Source organism: Uranotaenia lowii, chromosome 1 (assembly GCF_029784155.1).
Source record: "Uranotaenia lowii strain MFRU-FL chromosome 1, ASM2978415v1, whole genome shotgun sequence".
Taxonomy (NCBI): Eukaryota; Metazoa; Arthropoda; class Insecta; order Diptera; family Culicidae; genus Uranotaenia; species Uranotaenia lowii.
The window spans coordinates 61,578,738-61,596,994 of NC_073691.1; positions in this window are offsets into that span (position 1 = coordinate 61,578,738).

Here is an 18,257-nt window from a genome sequence, read left to right on the forward strand (position 1 = left end):
TATAAATTGACACAACAATAACAAAAAATTTACAATAAAATCACAAAAAATCTGACAAACATATATAAAACTACAAAAAAAATTATTACAAAGGTGCTAAAAATATGGCAAAAGTTTGACATTAAAATGAAAAAATAAGACAAACGGGCTAGAATATGACAACATTTTGAAAAAAAAAATGACAAAAATTTGTCAAAATAATGACAAAAATCTGACAAAATTATGAAGCATGAGATAAAAATATAACAAAATAATTTCAAATATATGTAAGAAAAATGACAAAATGATGACAAATACGACATTAAAATTACAACGAAAGAACGATCTTACAGTACTATAACAACCTTTGTCAATTGTTTGTCATAATTTTGTTTTTTTTTTATCATAGTTTTGTTACATTTTTATCACATTTTTTCATAGCTTTGTTATTTTATTGCAAAATTTTGTCATATTTATAATTTTTGATAAGTTATTACATTTGTCATATTTTTATTTCATTTTTCATATTTTCCATATTGTTGTCAAATATTTGTCAAAGTTTTTATTTCGAGTTTTGGCATAATTGTTCATTTTTTGTTATTATTTAGTCAATTTTTATTAATTTTTGTCACTTTTTTTTTTTTTTTTTTTATTTGGTCATGGCTTTGCTATTTTAAGGGGGGGGTAGGGTCTAACGGCTATAAAAAAACACCATTTTCACGATTTTTTTCTAGAGCTATCGTTCAAACAAATGTATTCAAATTTTTTGCATTATACAAAGCATTATTAAAATAACATTTAGTAATTTTTTCGTAGAAAAATATTGAAAAATGAGCCGGTGACGGAGCACTTTCGAGGGTGCCTTTTAAAAAACAGGATTTGCGGTGGACACTGTATCTCAGCACAGAATCATCTGAAGTCAAAAAATCAGAGCAAAATATTTTTAATAGATGTTTTTCAGGACCCCAACGTTTTTATTTAACTTAAAAAAAATTTTATAACATTTTTGTGGCTGTTTGAAGTAAAAACTACGATTTTTCACGAAAAAATCCGCCATTTTTCACCTGTAAAATCTCCCCAAAGTAAAAAAAAACAAAAAACAAAAACGTTGGGGTCTGGTATTTTATATGTAGAAAACATGTTCCAAATTTGAAAAGAATCGGATAAGTAGTTTTCAAATGACGATGTCCACGGACTTTAAAAATGTGCTTTCGAGAAAAACGCGTTTGAAGTTTCTGCTCTTGCTTTCTTGCAGTATTAGATAGGAGGAGATAAAGGCCTATAACTTCTACAGTTTTGCTCCAATTGACTTGAAAATTTGACACAACATTCTTGAAATGTTTTACAATAAGAAAATAAAAAAATAAAAAAATCGATTTTTTGAAAGTGTTAGACCCTACCCCCCCCCCCCCCCCCCCCCCCTTAATGTCAAATTTATCATAGATTTGGTATATTTTTCTCATATTTTAGTAATATTTTTATCACCTTTGCCATATATTTATCAAAGTTTTGCCAGCGTTTCGTAATTTCTGTTGTTATAATGTTGTATTTTTTTTCATAATTTTGTTATATTTTTGTCATAGTTTTGGTAGATTTTTTTTTCTTGCTATTTTCAGTCATTTAAAATATTTTAAAGTTGAGCGGAAGCCGCCTTATTGGATTCTAAGATGGCGTTTCATAGCGTCAGACTGCAAAATTCGACTTTTACTTACTTACTAATACCCACATTATGGGTGTTTTATGCGATTTTCAGTCATTTAAAGCATTTTGATGTTAGACTGAAGCCACCATCTTGGATTTGGGCGACGTCCTCATAAAGTTCAGGCACCGAGTATTCATGGCCTTAAGATTCCTTTTCATAGTCCCTGCGATCCTAGAACGCGCAGGGTTTTTTACCGCGGTTTTCCGGAATTAACATGGTTTTTCGGAATTAACGCGGATTTTTTTTTTTTTTTGCGCAGTACGTATCCCTCGCTCACAGTTTTAATTCTGCAAATTAATTTGCAAAGAGTTTTTCACGTGTTATTAATCTTTGCAAAACACCAAAGGTTTTTTTCAGTGTTGAACCGCTTCGCAATTCGCGTGCACTGTGGGCGGCCTTCAAAAACGAACTTGCGAAATTCATCCGGTGAATGAATATTTCGCTTCGCAGTTCGCTTCGCGCTCACTGTGTTCGTACCCTAACTCTTGGTAGGTCCAAGAGGGCCTTTTCTTATTTTATCGGCTAATAGTACAGCTAAACACACACGGCAACATCTAAAAACAACCAAAAATCCAGACAGAAAACCCGAAACATAACCTTGTTCAAGGTTATCAACAAAAACCATCCGGTGGAACAAGGCCCGCAACATAACCTAGCCGTTTTGAGGTTACGGACGAAAACCATCCGGTGGTACAAGGCTCCTCCGACTGCACAAGTCCGGAATCACAACCAGCAAGCATCGGGTGCTTCCGGGACGCCGGAAGACGCCTGTTGTGAATCCGGGATTGCCTTTTGGAACAACAACGCATCATTGTGGTTCCAGTCCGTCTGATTGTCCGCTGATCTAGCGGTCGGTTGCAGCTCAAGTTAAGTCCCGTACATAACAAGAAGATTAACCGCAAGTATGTAAAACTATGTGACGTCACAATAAGAATTATGTTTAACCTTTGTAAGAATAAACACCCAACATAATGTAAACTCGAAATCAAAGGCAGTACTTTTCTAGGAGTATTTGATTAATTTACACCTTTATTAATTCGATCTCGTCTCCATCCATCACTCTAGTGATATCCATTCGTGAAATTACATGTTCTGTGTCCGCGTTTTGAGTAACATGTAAATATACCGGACCTGGGTGCAAGCATGAGAGGTAATCACCCGTGTACGCACCTGGTCGACGCGATTCTGATTGGATCACCCTGCTGCGAGTTCCGCGGAAAGAAAGTGTCGCGTTGCAACATCAAAACGACCCTGAGTTCCCATTTGTTTACCTTTCCCAAATCCCCACCCACTGAGCTAACTCCGTGTTACATACTGACGATTAGTTGTACGGTTTTCGATTATGCGGGTAGTCTGGACAGCTAAATTAACTTTTCAGGTGCAGAGAACTCATACGACCCTACATGTAAAGATGCTGTTTCAAACAGGAAAGGGAAAGCTGACAACCATGGGGGATGAAGGAACCTATTGCCACTTCAGATCTTGAAACAACGTGGCAAATCTCATTTGAAATTTCTGTACAGCGATCCAAGCTGCTTTCAGGATTTTCCGGGAAGTAGATTGAGGTTTTCTCGATGTCAGTCCTTGTGTTATATATTCGGGGCTCGGAAGTAACTAGCCTTTCCAGAAAACAAATTCTAGGCCCAACATCTTTTAAATCCACATATTAAGAGCTAACTTCAGGAACACAAACAGGCTTTAACACATTCGCTCAAAGCAAATTGTAGGCAGCATTAAAATCAAAAACACAAGCTTTCAGGAGCAACTTTCGATTTTCAATCATTGTGCACACATCCGTCTACGCGTTAAATGCATTAAATAGTTTTTCACAAAATTCCTATTTAAATAAAGAAATAATTGATAATTTTCACTGGAACGAAAAACAACACGTGCGATGCCATCGGGTCACCGCCTACTCCCTTGACGTATTTCTTTCAATTTTGCATTTAAAAAACCTGAACACCCCTCATTTTGAAGGTGTGTGTGTGTGTGTAGAATGTTGCTAATATTTTGATTTTGGAAGTCTAAGGAAGAAGAGCAGCGTATCAAAATTTTGACAAGGTGGCTGTACAAAATCTGATGGCAGGGGTTAAGCGTAAGGCCCGGCAATTCGGATTTGGAAAAGCGGAAGCCTAACTGAATATGTTTCCTGAATTTTTTACTAATTAAACTTGGAAAAGAAATTTAATTTAATTTTTAAATAAACGATTGCACCGATTTACACGCGTTTTCCCTTGACCAAATTTTGACCGTATCACCCTTTATTGTAATGATGTTCAAAGATGAGAGGAAGGGACTTTTTTTTTGTACGGGATTTTCATCCTCTGGGATGATTCATCCCTACCGAAGGGAGGTTTCGAGCAGCGTTAGCTATTTGATCGGCAGAGACTCAACCAGTAGTGAAAACACTTGAGAATTTTGAGCAATCAGATTACATGCATCGGGATCCAGACTTGCCGTTTCGCCCTCCAGGAACATGTTGGTTGGTAGTCCAAATTAATATGTCTGTTGTGCAGCTCTTTGTGCAGTGAAAATGAAAGCCTTTTTCTGGTTGGTGGTAGAACTTGGAATACTTTATTTTAATTTTTTTTGTAAATCTTTATTTGAAACGGCTCATACCTTCAGGTTTTAAGGAGCCAAACTCGTTTTTGGTTTTACAATTGTTTGCTTAGCTAAACACTTTTATTTTAAAGATAAAGCAGATAAGAAAGGATATGGTATGAAAATAAAAAGAATTATAGACGAAGATCGATAGCTTTTAGAAAAAAAATTGATTTCTAACATGTAGTCCAAATCTAGCACAGCTAGTACATCTCTCACTGGCACGTTAGGTGGTTTTTTTTTCGGGCCCAAAGGGAGTCTATTAAATTTTTTCTGGCGACAAGATGGACCTCACACGACTAGAGAATATGCTCGATGTCATGGTGACCTTGGCCGCAACCACACCAATTGCTGCCAGTAATGTCAAAACGATAGAGGACCGCGTCTAAGGAATAATGATTAGACATGAGACGGGAAAATATACGAATAAAATCCCGACTCAGGTCCAATCTATTAAATCAGGTTTCAAGGCATGCCTTTGGGATAATCCCTCCAATCTTCGGGAACAATGTTATGTTTTTTTTTAATTCAAATATCGTTTATTAGACCTAATTACTTTTTAATGAAAGTTTTAACTGGCCGTGGGTCATTTGTCTTAATTTAGGGGAGGGTTGGAAAGTGTTAGGAGAGGGGGAAGGGAGTTGAGGGGGTTTGAGGGTACTCGATTTGATCTGTTCCATTTGGCTGGGGATCCATTTGCTTTCTCGCAACGTACTTCTTCGGCCTCGTCCGATGGGAGGGGGTTGAGGGGTTTCCGAGAGAGATGCTGGTTTGAGATGTGTGATGATTTGATTTGTTCGCTTCTGTTGAGTAGTCTGCTGCTGTCGTTGAATTGCTTCCTTCTGTTGAGTCTGGGCTGGTGGTTGAGGTGTGCTTTTGTTCGTTGTTTTCTGTTTGTGCTGGTCTGTCGTTCTTACAATGCTGGCGAATGTGGTTAATGTCCTGTTCTTTTGCTGGATAATTTTTCTTGCGACTTTTATAGGAATATTTATTCTGTTCGGTGGTGATTTCCCGGCGATGGACTCATCGCGCCGCTACCACTTTTCATTAGGTATTCAAACTCGAAAACAATTAAGTTAAAATTGCATCACGGAAAACCGCTGTAGAAATTTAATTTTCAGGAATTATATCTGCAGCTTTCGCTTATTTTTTTTTTTAGTTGATCACCCAGGTGCATGATAAATCCTTTTTACGGATTGCAACCCAAGGCGTGGCGAGCCACCGCGTCCCCCCAGTTTGCTACTCTGGGTCCATAGGTGCAATTGGACGACGATACTATGTACCCCTACGCCATAAAATCCACCTGGGGCCTTTGGCCATAATTCCCATCCGGACCTGCAACAAAGGCTATACCCGTGATGGCAAGACCATACTCGCGCAAAGCGCTCCACAGCAATACTCGTTTTTAAACGTCCTACACCATCAATTGTCATGCACTCTTTGTCAAGATTCACGACTCCCGGGATAACTATCCGTTCGCCGCTACTCGTGACTCGAGTCCCACATTCGTTCTCTTACCACAATTCGAGACGTCATGACCCGCCTCTCCTCATGACTCGAGACCCTCTCACGCTCGTCCTCTTGACACAATTTGAGACGTCGCTACCCGCCTCTCCTCGTGTCTTGAGGGCCCTCTTTCAGTACGTCTCTTGACCCAATTCGAGACGAGAGCAACTCGCCTCTCCTCGGGTCTGGAGATATCCACACATGCAACCATTTCTCCGTCTCGACTCTTCGAGACTCATCCTGAGGCCCATCCACTGGGCGCCACATGTTACGGCACAAGGCCCCTCTGTCCGTCGTGAGTAGATCGTATCCGCTAATCGGGGCCAGGAACCTCCCCAAAAGGCAGATCGATCAAAACCCGCTCGAACATTTGGTCGTCCCGCATATCGGGGTTGCGACTACCCGATACACGTTATTGTGGGATATCAGCGAATGAATCATGTTAATGTAAAGATTAAGATAAACAGTGCAGCTGGCACCACTATTTGCCAGCATTGTAAGATCTGTCACGAACGTCACGAATGATACCTTTCTCGCCCTAATCCTTCTCCTTCTCTCCCGGACATCGTGACAGACCCAGCCAATTCTCATTCGTTCGACTTTAGCGCGCCTCGACGGTCGCGCAGTTTTGCCGTGCGACACACAACCGTTTGTCCGGATGAAGGCATCATTGAGATCGCCGTAGCGGTGTTTCGGTAGGCTCCGGAACCGGTCCCACATTTTGGCGACCGTGACAGGACAGCGACATCGCAGTGTTGATTCCCCAAAAATTGAAAGTCAAAAGTGAAGTGAAAGTAAGAAACAAAATGTGTTTTTTCCGAAACGGCTTTCGGCAAAGTGGGAAAAAAATGTTTGTCGCCCAGTTTCACCAAAGTTCGGAGGATACCGACATGGGCTTAGGAAAACCGGCGGATACCGGTATATAAATTTGCACAGTTCGGCGGATACCGACTGTGAATTGAAAACCGGCGGATACCGGTTGTGAGTAGTCATAATGCCAATGAACAGACCCATAGAAACTATACAATGAACGATGACAGAGAAACTAGCAGCACTGTAAATGTCACACACTATGCGATGAATTAGCGGGAAACCGGTCTATCATCTCGTCGTCAACATCCATGACACAACGGTCATTCTTGGTGCGGCATCGTGCGAGTCGGTCGGCAGCGGGTGGTTCCCCATCAGTTGATAGTAGAGAATTCCACAGTGGCGACCGTTTACAGGTTTGCAATTAATAATTGCAATAAAAAAGAGAAGCCTTGATGGGGAAACCACCAGCTGCAAATAAGTTTTTTCTAAATGGTGTGAATTAGTGGATTTCTGGTGCTAGTGAATTGGCTGGGCCTGTTTGGAAGCTGGTGGCCATCTTGTTTTTCACCTCCGTTGGCCGCGAATCGATGGAGCCAAAGGTTCAGGAATTTGGTTTTGAAGAAGGAATATCTTTGAATGGTAAGCAATCAAAATTTTTCTATTTTTTCATTTTAAATTAGCTTTGAAGGTTGTGATGGAACATCCAACCTTATTCTGCTTGTTTCCAAATTGCGTAGAAACATTCAACCAGATTTATTTTAAAGTTTTAGTTTGTGATGGAGAATCTAACTAGATTGAGTGAAAATATGTTTTATAGTAAAGAATGTGATGGAACTTCCATGTTTTTTTATTATTTTTAATTCTGTAGCATTCAGAGCAACTTCCAAAAAGAAAACATTCCTTTTTTAAGAGTGTGATGGAGCGTTCAACCAAGTTCAATCCTATAAAATGAAAGATGGATTTAAATTGAACATCCGATCAGGTTGACATTGCAGGTTGAGACGGAACATCCAACCAGTTATTAATTATTAGAAGGTTGTGACGGAACATCCAACCAGATATCGCCATTTGTTAGGTTGTGACGGAACATCCAACCAGGCTTTGTTTTTTTTGTTGGTTTCGACGGAACATTCAACCAGATTTAGTTATTTCGAAGGTTGTGACGGAACATCCAACCACATTTTGAACATTCTGCAGATGCAACAAACTAGACTTTGTTATTTTTCAGGTTGTGACGGAACATCCAACCAGTTATTAATTATTAGAAGGTTGTGACGGAACATCCAACCAGATTTCTAAAATTTGACAGTACAGCAGAATCAACCAACCAGACTTTTGTATTTTTCAGGTTGTGACGGAACATCCAACCAGACTTAGTTTTTCTTGTAGGTTGCGACGGAACATCCAACCAGATCTTGTTGTTTCAAAGGTTGTGACGGAACATCCAACCAGACTTAGTTTTTCTTGTAGGTTGCGACGGAACATCCAACCAGATCTTGTTGTTTCAAAGGTTGTGACGGAACATCCAACCAGATTTAGTTATTTCGAAGGTTGTGACGGAACATCCAACCACATTTTGAAAATTCAGCAGAAACAACAAACTAGACTTTGTTATTTTTCAGGTTGTGACGGAACATCCAACCAGCTGTTGTTTATTAGAAGGTTGTGACGGAACATCCAACCAGGTATCGTCATTTTGTAGGTTGCGACGGAACATCCAACCAGATTTAGTTATTTCGAAGGTTGTGACGGAACATCCAACCACATTTTGAAAATTCAGCAGAAGCAACAAACTAGACTTTGTTATTTTTCAGGTTGTGACGGAACATCCAACCAGCTATTGTTTATTAAAAGGTTGTGACGGAACATCCAACCAGGTATCGCCATTTTGTAGGTTGTGACGGAACATCCAACCAGATTTCTAAAATTTGACAATACAGCAGAAACAACCAACCAGACTTTGGTATTTTTCAGGTTGTGATGGAACATCCAACCGGACTTAGTTTTTCTTGTAGGTTGCGATGGAACATCCAACCCGATTTAGTTATTTCAAAGGTTGTGATGGAACATCCAACCACATTTTGAAAACTCATTAGAAACAACAAGCTAGACTTTTATATTTGTCAGGTTGTGACGGAACATCCAACCAGTTTTACTTATTTCGAAGGTTGTGACGGAACATGCAAAAACAATTTGAAAATTTAGGGAACCAGACTTTGTTTTTGTAGGTTGCGACGGAGCACCCAAGCAGATTTTTTTATTTCGATGGTTGGGACGGAACATCCAACCACATATTGTTATGCTGTAGGATGCGATGGAACATCCAACCAGATATTGTTCTTCTGAAGGTTGTAACGGATTGATCTTGTTACTGTAGATGTTATTAAAAAAAATATATATATAACAATATTTTAATAATTCAAAAATTGTGATGAAATACTTTACAAGATTTGTTTAAATTTATTACAATTGAGGGTTTGAGTTTTTTAGGTTGTTTTGTTGGATAGTTTTGTTATTTGGTGAAATGTTATGAAGAATTCAATATATTTCAGTTTTGTTTATATAAACATTCATATAAAGTGCAAACAATACTGATTTGTTGATATTAAAAAAAAAATCACAGCTTATATGTGTGCAGACTAGTCCGTAGTCTGGAACTGACACTCGGGGCTGCTGGATCACATCCGGTCAGAGGATGAACACCCGACTTCTTTAATCGCTTGCTTACCGCCTCACCCGCTGGGGAAGAATGCGCGAGCATTTGTATTTTAAGTTACAAAGTTATAAAAAAAAAACAAAATAAAAACAGATATAATCCATGCACACATAAAACATGAGCTTTAAATGCAGAGTAGTAGTTGTAGTTAAAGTTGTAAGAATGTGAGGAATTTCTCAAAAAAAAAATGTTGAGTGTATGTTATTCACCTTCAAAACATCAAATCTAGTTTTCGGGAAAAGAACATGAATCGTGTTAAGTGCAATATATTTTGGCTGAATCGGAACATCCATTTGCAGTTCGTCAACTTCAATTCTCTTCTAATGAGAGAAGAATAAAAATTAACTAAATCACTCATGGCAGAATATCAATAGTTTTCTCTTGAAATGGTTTCAATTTTAAATTGTTCTAAATTGAGGAATCTCCAACCTGCATGTGTCAGTTTTCCCCTTAAATGTTTGGCAATTACTTCTAAAATTGCTCGAGTTGGCTGAAAAAGATGTCTGGTGGGTAAACTGCTTTTCGGTTTAAGTGGAAACATCTTATCTATGTTTTTGAAGCGAATTGGTTTATAACCAGTAGCAAGCTGGTTTTCCCCATTAGTTTTGCACAAAGTTAATTCATTTTATTCATTCGGTAGGATACCGGTTTTGCACGATGGGCCTCGCCAGACTTCTGGCGATGTCTTTACCTGATTAAAGGGTTTTGTTAGAAAGCCTGAATAGCAAATAATATTTAAAAATGATACGTTAATATAAATATCGATTCTGATAAACTGTGGATAAATGATTTAGTCGAATAACTTTCAGATGCACCATACGTTTGGAAAACTGTATGTCTTGTATGTCCGAATCTGAATTAAACAGTGAACACTGATGGATGAAAATAAAATTAGATATGCAAGTTTATCGCGTTTTTGCTTTTAGTGGCTTTATGAAAATATCGAGGGAATTTATCCCAAATTAAAGAAAAAAATGGAAACTTGCATAAGTGCTAGGGTTTTGGAACAAACAAGGATACTTAAATAGAGTTGGATTTTGTTCAGATACATCTGGTCTTAGTGGAGATGATTCAATGTAAAATTGGATTTAGATGAACCGGGCTTATGAGATTTTCTAAATTGAGAGAGCTCCGAAGCTTCAACTGGAAAGGTCCTTCACGGTTTGGTAAAACAACGAAATAGATTTCCTATGTAATCTCGTTTAAGAAGGTGATACACTTCGTAAAACTAAGCTGTTGATATGAATTGTACGAGATTTTTACCAAAAGCTTGCGGACGGAATTTGCATCAACTGTTCTTCAGGTTATTTAACTTTCTGCTTAACGAATTGAGTGGCTCTGTATAAGCCGTTCTGCCTTTTCATTAAATTAAGCTAAAAACCGAACCAATTTGTAAGCTTGAAGCGCTGCAATTATCAGAAAAAGCGCAAGGAATTCATTTAGACTCGAACAATCTAGATCATTCTACATATAGAATCTAATTCTAGATCGATCTCCATTCAGAAGGTTAGAGATCTTTCCAACGTGTTTAGATGTGCTTTGACTACATAGAAAAGTTCTAGAATATTTGCTGAGTAACTATTACCTACCTACCTAAGGGTCCAGCGCCGATTGACCGATCTCCACTGCTGGCTCCATCCGAAGATCTCCACTGCTGGCGATCCGGAGCCAGCGTCTTCACTTGCTGCCAGCCAAGGTTCTCGTCAACTGTGCGGATTTCAGCGGCTAGACTTCGCCGCCACGAGCTTTTGGGCCTGCCTCTTCTTCGATGCCCATCGGGATTCCAGTCAAGCGCCTCTCTGCAAATCTCGTTTTCATCTCTTCGCAACGTGTGCCCAATCCATTCACAAAAACTTGCAGTTTTCGCGTCATCACCGCATATGTGCACCAAGTTTCACACCCGTACAGCAATACGGATTTGACGTTTGAGTTGAAGATTCGGATCTTAGTTCGTAGAGAGATCTGGCGTGACCGCCAAATGTTTCGGAGACTCGCAAACGCAAATCGGGCTTTTCTGATCCGGGTTTCGATGTCCTTCTTGGTACCACCATCAGGCGTAATCTGGCTACCAAGATACTGGAAGCACTCCACTGTTGTCCAGCTACCACGAAATTGGAACGATTTTCTGTATTGATTTCCATCGACTTGGTCTTCCCGACATTGATTTTGAGACCTGCTGCCTTGGAGCTTTCAGTGAGGTCGTCGAGTTTGCTCTGCATGTCTTGTTGTGTATGGGCGAGCAAAACAATATCGTCTGCCAGGTCAAGGTCGTTTAGTTGCTCCATGGTTGAATGATTCCACGGCAATCCTCGGTTTGGTCGACAGTCAATCGATCCAGTCAAGATCTCATCCATTACGATGAAAAAAGCAGCGGTGACAAAATACATCCTTGTCTCACTCCAGCAGTTACCGGGATTGGTTCGGACAAGACACCGTCGTGCAAGACCTTGCACAAAAATGCCTCGTACTGTGCTTCGATGAGATGGACTAGTTTCTCTGGGACCCCTCGTCGTCTAAGAGCAGCCCAGATATGTTCGTGGTTCAGTCGGTCAAATGCTTTTTCGAAATCAACGAACACCAGCAGAAGAGAGTCCTGGAATTCGTTGATTTGTTCCAGTATGATTCGTAGCGTTGTGATGTGGTCCACACATGATCGTCCGGATCGGAAACCAGCTTGTTGCCGTCGGAGTGTAGCGTCGATTTTTTCCTGGATCCTGTTCAGGATCACTTTGCAGAGTACTTTGAGGGTTGTACAGATCAAAGTTATGCCACGCCAGTTACCGCACTCTGTTAGGTCTCCTTTCTTTGGGACCTTTACGAGGGTACCCTACATCCAGTCGGCCGGGAATGTTGCAGTATCCCAAATGTCAGCGAAAAGACAGTGCAACATTTGTGCTGACAAGGCAGGGTCGGCTTTGAGCATTTCAGCAGGAATGCAATCGATTCCAGGCGCTTTGTTGGATTTCATGTCCTTGATTGCCGCTTCTATTTCAGCCAGCGAGGGCGCTTCCGAGTTGACGCCATTAATGCGACTTACTGTGGGCGCCTCGAGCTGCGGGTTCTGTTGGCCATTGCTATTTGTAACTCGGAAAAGTTTATCAAAATGCTCAGTCCAACGCTTGAGCTGATCTGTTCGATCTGTCAGCAGCTGACCTGCTCGGTTTTTCAGCGGCATTCTTGCATTAGTCCTTGCACCACTAAGGCGGCGAGAAATATCATATAATAATCGGATATCTCCAATGGCGGCGGCTCTTTTTCCCTCTTCGGCTGTCCAGGCTCTCGTCTACAAGCTCGTTTTGAGTAACTATTGGTTTGAGGATATTATAAGATTTCAGAATCTTCGCTGAGTATATATAAATACAATCTCTGATAGATTCAGTCAGTTAGTCAGTATCATTTTAGCTTCCAAGTAGTAAACAAAAGTTGATGTAAAACTAGTAATGGTTTAAGTGTGTTTCAGTAAAAAGATGTTTCATATCTGCATCCAGTGTAGACTGTCGTCGAAGTAAGAGTTACCACTTACCAGTGCTATGACTAAGTTGTTGGTACAAAAGATTTTCTCTACGTTTCTAGCGACGGAACAGATTGGTAAATGAAAAGGAAGAGTCATCTTTGTTGCAAAAAAAAAAAAAAAAAAAAAAAAAAAAAAAAAAAAAAAAAAAAAAAAAAAAAAAAAAAAAAAAAAGAATTAGAACATAGGAATGATAGGAATGCCTTCGGAAACCACACAAAGGATGGGTCTAGGTTCGAGATGGTAACATAAATATAATGCTTTATGTATAGATTTAAACTTCTGTAGTTTTTCACCATTTTGACATTAAAAAAAAAAATGAAATTTCTGTTTCTTAAAATTTTTCTTTTTTTTGGAGAAGGGGAAAGATGTGAGTAGTCATAATGCCAATGAACAGACCCATAGAAACTATACAATGAACGATGACAGAGAAACTAGCAGCACTGTAAATGTCACACACTATGCGATGAATTAGCGGGAAACCGGTCTATCATCTCGTCGTCAACATCCATGACACAACGGTCATTCTTGGTGCGGCATCGTGCGAGTCGGTCGGCAGCGGGTGGTTCCCCATCAGTTGATAGTAGTCGGCGGATACCGACTGTGGGTTGAAAACCGGCGGATACCGGTATACAAACTTCCATAGTTCGGCGGATACCGGCTATGGCTTCGAAAATCCGGCGGATACCGGTATAAAAATTCCCATAGGTTGGCTGATACCAAATATGGTTTGAAATCCGGCGGATACCGGAATACCAATTCTAATAGTTTTCCTGATACCAGCTATGAATATGAAAAACCGGCGGATACCGGTGAGTGATGCCAAACTGTAAACAAACTTTGAAAAAAGTCCGGCCGATACCGGTGACTGAAATTAAAAAGTTCAAAGGACCCCGACTTTCGAATTAAATATGATTGAAAAAAGGAAAAAAACGGAGGATACCGGAGCAATTGTTTCAAATGTTCGGCGAATACTGAATATGAATTGAAAAATCCGGCGGATACCGGATATTAGATAACAATATCCCAGCGGATACCGACTGTGGATTATGAAAATGCGTGGAACTAGTAAAAGAAAAAAAAGAATTGAGAAAGAAAATTTCACGAAAGTAAACGATGGAAATATGTCTGATAATTTATTTATGATTTCAAGAAACCGATTGTTTCTTGATGCGTTGAGAGAAAACTAACGTTTCGGCAGATATTTTATTATTGTATACAAACTTCGAAAATTTTTTTCTATTACCGGCGGATACCGGTTGAGTGTAAGCTCACTATAATCTTTTCGAAAAGCGCACCCAGAAAAGTTTTGAATTTTGAAGCTGAGAAGATTCCAAAGGATGTACTAAAGCGATTGCTCGAATGTGATGAATCTCGAATCGAACTGAACAAATTTTGAACATCACATCAAAATCTACTGTTTGTTTATACTTCAAAAAATTTTTGTTCTAAATGCCGATGTTTTACAAATTTTGAATTCGATTGATTGGTGATGTCAATGAAAAGCTGAAAGAATGACGAATGAAATAGAGTCTTTATTTGTTTTCGAAAACACATGTATGATTAGATTATGTTTAAGCATAATGTTACGAAACAAGTTTCAATCCGAAGTTATTGTTGGACAAAAATGAATGAACAGCGTATTTTATTTAAATATGAAATGAGTGAATTTAGTCAAAATAAGCATCTGTAAATAAAACGATTTCAACAAAAAAAAAAAAAAAAAAAAAAAAAAAAAAACAGAGAAATAATAATTGAATTGAAAATTAAAATGTCAATAAATGAGAAGCTCTGTAATGAACGCTTGCAAATAATAACTGGATAAGAAGTGTGTAAACTGGCAACCCTCGGAATTTGAGACCTTATTTTCCAAAAAGGTAAAAAAAAAAATGGTGTGATCTTAATCTGAAGTTTGTAAAGGCTGCCATGTCCGGTCTGAGTCTCATAGCTGAGAATATTGATACAAAAGTCTGAAGACTTAATTTAAAATTAACTTCAAGATTGAATAAACATTAATCTGAAACATTTATCTGACATGTCAGTACAATACTGAGTGAAATTTTGTCATATGATGGCTATAATTTGTTATCCTTTTTTGTCGAGGAAGAATGATTTCAATGGATTGAAATCCTATAAAAAAAGAAAAGGAAAAAAGTTATCTTTGTTTGAAATATAAGCCAAAGTCTGAAGTAAAAAAAAAACTTTCACTGGGTTTTAATTTTTAAATCGAATGTCAAGTTTAAGCTTTTTTACTTTGTGTGAAAACATTAAAAATGTGTCTAAAGTCAAATCTTATTTGGTCTGGTGTAGGAGCTTGACCATTTTTGAAACTGAATGAAATGTGAATGTATAGTGAATGCACGTAAAAATACATGATTCTAAGTGTAATCTGAAATGTTACTGAGAAGGAGAATTATTATTCTAATGATTCTAATTAAAAAAATTATCCATTAATCCATTTGATAAATTAAATTCTATTCTTGAATACGCTTCCTGAACGCAAAAGATAAAAGGATCCGTAAAAAAGATAGATTAATGTTGTAAGGGTGCTTAAGAAATAGCCTACACTGCTCTGGAAAATCCACACTTTTGGCAGATGGTGTAATTTAAAAAAAATTAACAAATATTAGTAATAGTGAGAGAGAGAAAGTTGGAGCGAAAAAGAAATGACAGGACTTCAGATCCAATACTGGTTTTAAAGAGTATTCAATTAATGAGAACAAGCATTGCACTCAGGGAATGCAGTGAACCACATCCTAATTATATTGATTGTAGCTTTTGTTCAATGAACAGAAAGTTGGATTTAACTTTTTTAGATTTTCCCAAATACAGTAATGTGATTTTTTATATGTCCTCGTGTCTGGGGTTCTAGTGTCGTTTTGGTTTGTGATATTTGAGAATGTCTGTGTTAAACGAAAATGTAATGCTGTCATAAAGAAAATTAATTGTTTTGTTTGATTTTTTATGGAGGAGAGGGAAGATGTGAGATATCAGCGAATGAATCATGTTAATGTAAAGATTAAGATAAACAGTGCAGCTGGCACCACTATTTGCCAGCATTGTAAGATCTGTCACGAACGTCACGAATGATACCTTTCTCGCCCTAATCCTTCTCCTTCTCTCCCGGACATCGTGACAGACCCAGCCAATTCTCATTCGTTCGACTTTAGCGCGCCTCGACGGTCGCGCAGTTTTGCCGTGCGACACACAACCATTTGTCCGGATGAAGGCATCATTGAGATCGCCGTAGCGGTGTTTCGGTAGGCTCCGGAACCGGTCCCACAGTTATGACCCCTCCCTCTTGCAACTGACCACTGGTACCAAGGTACTCAGTCGCACCACGTTTGTGCCACACTCGGCAAGCAGCTCGTCGGCGGGCTGGCTGCACCAAGTGTGACGTGTAGTTCTCTCGGCCGTACGCCTACAGGTGACAAGTCTGTAGACACGTTTCCACTCTGTACCACGGGGAGGTGGAACTACTTCGCAGAGCTTTCGCTTATAATCAGATAAGAGTGTATAGATCACGTTGGCCATGCTTCACTGTCAATTTTTCGTAAACTTGGAAAAACGTCGTCGAACAAAAAAGAGCGTCGTAAATTAATCCTTCGCACTCATTTCGAGAATCCGGAGTTGTCACATCGGGACATCGGTAAGATGCTGGGAATCGTTCAATCCACGGTCAGCAGAGTACTAAAACGATACTACGAGAATACCAACCACCGACCGGAAGGTGAAGAACGGCAAAAATGCATGCTCCGTCAGTGAAAAAGATCACAAGCGCATAGTTAAGCAGTTTAGATGTGATCCGAGAAGTTCGGTCCGGGATGTCACCAAAATGCTGAATTTGTCAAGTTCGTTCATTCAGCGGACCAAGCAGCGGGAGGGCCTGCGTACATAAAGGTTCAGAAGGCTCCTAACCGCGACAAAAGGCAAAACATGGTCGGGAAGACGCGAGCCCGGAAGCTCTACACCGAAATGCTGACGAAGCCGCATTGCCTGGTAATGGACGACGAAACCTACGTCAATGCGGACTTTCGTCAGCTGCCGGGCCTGTTGTTCTTCACCGCAGAGGACAAATTCAGCGTTCCGGAGGAGATTCGCAAGCAGAAACTATCCAAGTTTGTAAAAAGTACATGGTGTGGAAAGCGATCTGTTCTTGCGGAAAGCGGAGCGCCCCTTTCGTGACGACCGGCACGGTAAACGGGCAGGTTTACCTTAACCCTCATCCGCATTAGAGTGTCATTTTGACACTATTGCAAGTTTGAAGGTTTGTAACTTTTTTCAGAAGCTTCAAAATACAAAAATTTCTTGGGGGCCCCAAATGATTTCAAAAATTCTTGAATATTGTATCTTTACTTTTTTTTATGGACGAACCCTGGAAGCCTGGACGAAAAAACTCCCTTTTCCGACTTAGAGTGTCAATTTAACACTCCAAAAGTAAAATCTATCTTAGTCGTTTGAATTATAATTAACTTCAAATAAAACTTATATCAATACAAACCTTGTAATGTTAGTAAAATATGTTTAGAACATTATATATACCTAAAGCTACTAGTTTTCTAGTTATTAAGCATGAAAGAAAAAAAATCCGAAAAAACATGCCTCAGGAAAACTGCTGTAGTTCATATATTACACGTCCAAAAAAATATTTACCTTAAGCATATAAAAGCTGAAGTTAACGCCTACATCATGAAGCCAAGAAATATATTTTTTTAAATTTTTTTAATGAAATGGTCACAAAAAGTTCAAAAAAGTGGTCTGAAAAACCTACTTTTCATTCAATTGCTAGTACATACTGTTTGAGCGATTTTTAAAAAATATGACTACAAAATATAATGAAATTCTAACATTTTGCTGTTTTTAGATTTTCGATGCTACAAAAATTGAATTTGCTGGAATTTTTCAAAGTGCTCTACTTTGCGCGATTTTTTTTACAAATTGAAATTTCATCTGTTTTTGTGGTCCACCGTCAGGTTGCACCCGGATTTTCAGTGCTTTTACTTTGTTTGGACCAATCAAAAGTATATTCATTGGAAAGCAAATTTAATCTACATTCTAGTGAGGTGCAACAATTCACGTTGTGTGATTTCACGAAATATAAAAATTATAAACGTAAAATCAATCCTGAATTTCTAGAACCACAAGCAGCACGTCCAGCAAAACGTGTTTGTTTGCTCTCCGAGTAGGTACGGTGGGTGGTGATTTGGGCAGAGAGCCAAGGCGAAAAAGAAATAATGATGCGTCACGGTGGAATGTGTCTTATGAGCTTCAAGGGTTTTTATCTACTTACGACGTTGAGTCAATCGTGAAGGTCGTTCTCTGATCAATTAACGAGAAAACTAGTAGTCCTGAGAAAACTATGTACCTTCTTTCATCTAAGGCTGTGATATTCCACCAAGTCCAGAAACTAAAAACGGGCCGGGCCAGAG